The sequence below is a fragment of the Caretta caretta genome, chromosome 20 (genome assembly GCF_965140235.1).
Source record: "Caretta caretta isolate rCarCar2 chromosome 20, rCarCar1.hap1, whole genome shotgun sequence".
Taxonomy (NCBI): domain Eukaryota; kingdom Metazoa; phylum Chordata; order Testudines; family Cheloniidae; genus Caretta; species Caretta caretta.
The window spans coordinates 3,410,657-3,414,613 of record NC_134225.1 but is presented as its reverse complement, the minus strand read 5'-3'; positions in this window follow the sequence as shown (position 1 = coordinate 3,414,613).

The following is a 3,957-nucleotide window of genomic DNA, read 5'->3' as shown; positions in this document are numbered from 1 at the left end:
TATGCAGGGACCTGCAAACTGCGTTCAGCTCTGGGGCTTCATGTGTCTGCAGCCGGCCCAGCCATACACACGCTTGCCACTAGAGGCCGCCGTGCACCTGAAATAAGCTGGCCGCCCTGGCAAAGCCCTGCTTTGGGGGGGACCCCCACCCCGGGCAGGGGGCTGCAGGGGGAGCTCTCCTGGCTGTTGCCCGTTGCCCAGGATTCCTTGTGGGCTGGGCTGGGTATTTCCCCCTCAATCCCTGAAGACCCCCCTCCGGGACAGGGCAGGGGCTGCTTGCTGCTCTGCGGTCCGTCCTGGGGTGGGGCCCATCTAGCCCGGTATCCTGCCTCCCAGCAGTGGTGGATCAAAACCCCAGCGCCCCGCCTCCCTGCCATCCCGGCTCTGTCTCCTTTCTCCTCGCCTGATCAGACCTGAGGCCCACCCTGCCCTTGATTCCCCCTCCCTCGGTGGCGGATGAGACCCGCCACCCGTCGTCCCCCAGCCGCAATGGAGCAGATCATGGCTCCATCTGTCCCTGCCGTCGTCACGTCAACCCCGGGGTCCAGCCACTGCTGCATCCCCATCCCTGCCCGGCTCAGCCCAATGGCTCAGCCCAGCCCTGCCTCCAAGCATGAGCTACCCTGGCTCGCCGAGCCCTCCCCACGCCCGTCACTCCCTGCATCCCCCTTCTGCGAACCCGCCGGGCCTGGGTCCCGGCGGTAACTGTGCCGTTCACCTGGGCCGTTTGGAGGCTGTTCTCCAGGCTCCGGGACATCAGTGTCTTTCCTGGCTCTCCCGCTGGGTCTTTGGAGTCTGGTTTACCCATCTCTGCCTTGCAGCCGAGTTTGCAGGCCCTGCCAGGCTGGGCAGAAGGGGGCCTGTTGTCTCCAGCCGCACCCTCCCCCTGGGCTTTGCGTCCCGGGCAGTTCAGGACAAGGTCTGGCTTGCTCCGGGGGCGGGGGGCTGTTTGGGATCTAGCTTTGCCTTTTGCATAAGGACAATGACACCTGGACCCCCCGGTCTTTGCAAAGTAGGGGTGTGACTGAGCGCCTGCCCCACGGGCCACCCAGGGATGGGAAGGGTGGGTCCCTGCTGCGTCTCCCCTCTTTGAGCGTGCGTGTGTCTCTGTGTGTGTGTGTTCACGAGTGTGTGAGTTCACATGCGTGTGCAGGCGTCGGGGCGTGCATGCACATTGGTGGATGCACGTCGGGGAGTGCCCTGATGCACACGCACGCCAGCGTGGGTTCGGGCGTGCGAGCTGCCAGGACGGGGGCCCAGAAACACCGGGCCAAAGGCAGGAGCCTGCAAACGTTTTAGCGAACGGGCCCCTTTGGGGATTGGGAGACGACTCTGCCGAGGGAAGTCGATCCTGAGCCCCCCCCGTCCCAGCCCGTCCTGGGCCCCGCGCCAGGCCAATGTGCCATTTACATATGCTAACAAACGCTCATTCTTTAGCAAGAGTCGGCGCCCACCGTGATCAGAGCATTGGTAACAGATTTAATTAACACACGGTATCAGCCTGGCAAGTACAATCAATGCGTGTAACTATGGGCCGTGTCTTGTAATTGACTCAACGGTACTAATGACTAATAATGGATTTCCAGTGGTAACAGGATTAATATTAGAATGTAGCTTCTTAGCCCAGGAACTGCTCCCAGACCACGAGGGCCGGGGCGTGCATCTACAAAGATTTGGGGGGGGTGTCAGAGTGTGTCTGTGTGTTTGTGTGAATGCCTGTGTGTGCACGCATAGTGTATGTCAGAGTGTATCTGCATGTGTGTGTGTCTCTGCCAGGGTGTATCTGCGTGTCAGGGGGTGTGTGTGTGTCAGGGGGTATCTGTGCGCGTGTCAGGGGGTATCTGTGCGTGTGTCGGGGGGTATCTGGCTGCGTGTGTCGGGGGTATCTCGCTGCATGTGACAGGGGGTATCTGTGCGTGTGTTGGGGGTATCTGTGTGCGTGTGACGGGGTATCTCGCTGCGTGTGTCAGGGGGTATCTGTGGGTGTGTTGGGGGTATCTGTGTGCGTGTAACGGGGTATCTCGCTGCATGTGACAGGGGTATCTCGCTGCGTGTGTCGGGGGTATCTGTGCGTGTCGGGGGATATCTGTGTGTGTGTGACAGGGGGTATCTCGCTGCATGTGTCGGGGGGTATCTGTGCGTGTGTTGGGGGTATCTATGCGTGTGTCAGGGGTATCTGTGCGAGTGTCGGGGGTATCTCTCTGCATGTGACAGGGGGTATCTCGCTGCGTGTGTCGGGGGGTATCTGTGCGTGTCAGGGGGTATCTGTGCGTGTGTCGGGGGTATCTGTGCGAGTGTCGGGGGTATCTCGCTGCATGTGACAGGGGGTATCTCTCTGCATGTGACAGGGGGTATCTCTCTGCGTGTGACAGGGGGTATCTCGCTGCGTGTGACAGGGGGTATCTCGCTGCGTGTGACGGGGGTATCTCGCTGCGTGTGTCGGGGGTATCTGTGCGTGTCGGGGGTATCTGTGTGCGTGTGACAGGGGGTATCTCGCTGCGTGTGACGGGGTATCTCGCTGCGTGTGTCGGGGGTATCTGTGCGTGTCGGGGGGTATCTGTGTGCGTGTGTCGGGCTCTATCAGCCGGCGGGCGTGTTCCACTCCGCTCAGCCGTCTCGCGGCTCGTCTCTTTGTCACAGCGACAGAAGCCCCTGTCACGTTTATTCCATTGCACGAGGCTGCATTCAAGCAATTGGCAGCTGGTGACCCGGGTTATTTATAAAAGGCGCTTTCGAAACCGCAGCTTCCAGGGCCTGGATCTCACTCCGGGGGGATCGATGGTGCGGGACGGGGGCCAGGCTGGTGTTAATTATGCAGTCGCGGACAGAAAATGCCCCCTGCTCTTTCTGCTCGATCGCAACAACCGCACTGAATAAAGGAACCAGCCCCTGCCCGCCCGGCCTGCCCCCCCCTTTAGTCTGGATCCGAAGACCCCCCCCACCACACCCAGCCCTGCCGGTGCCCCTCACTCCTGACCCGCAGCCCCCCGCTAGCCCAGCCCTGGGCTCCCCCCACCCAGCTCTGCTGGTGCCCCTCACTCCCGACCCACAGCCCCCTGGTAGCCTGGTCTCCTTTCCACCCACATCCCTGATCCGGGAGGAAGCAAGCCCACTGAAGCGGGGCAGCTGGGCCCCCGGGTGCTGGCAGGGTGAGAGACGAGGGGAGGGAAGACTCAGGCATGCAGAGATGCAGCACATCAGGTGATGCGACCCCCCACCCTCCGTCATCCTGGGGTGCAGCCAGGGGGCTCTGCTGAGGGGCTGGAGCCCGGATCGTGCCCAGTCTCCCCTCCCCGTGTTGCTCGCTCCATCAGTGGTTTCCGGGGTGCTGGGGGGGGCACTCCCAGCACTTGCCAGGCTGAGCCCCATTGGTTAATGGGCGGGATTACGCGGATAACAGGCTTTAAATGAAGGTGCGCCCAGGGGCTGAGGGATGGCGGTGGGCCCCTCCCCTTGGCGCTGGCGGCCAGGTGTGCTCACCCACGCGGCAGCCGGCGGGGGGCGAGGGGAGCAATTCCAGGCCCCCGGCTCCTCTTTGGGCCCCGAGAGGGTCGCTGGCCGCTTGCGGCGACGCTGTGATGGGCAAAGGTCTGACCTCACGGATGCGCGGGGTATGAGGTCGTTGCCCCGGGGTGTGACGTCAGCGGGGTGCGTGAGACCGAGGCGGGCAGGATGACACATGTGACCTCACTGACGCGAGCGTGACATCACTCACGTGTGTCGGACACAGCGGTGACATCGCAGGCCTCCGGCCCCGGAGGAGTCCAGGAGAATCACGAAACGTCGACCATCTCGGAGCAGATGCCGAGACCCCTGCCTTTGATCCCACAGTGCAATTCAGAGACACCCCAAAGCCAGATCTCGGCTCTTGGGGTCCATCTGCCTCATCCCGCTTACATCAGACAGCCAAGGCTAATAAGATGCACCCCTCATTTGCCTGGCCCCGGGACCCCTCGA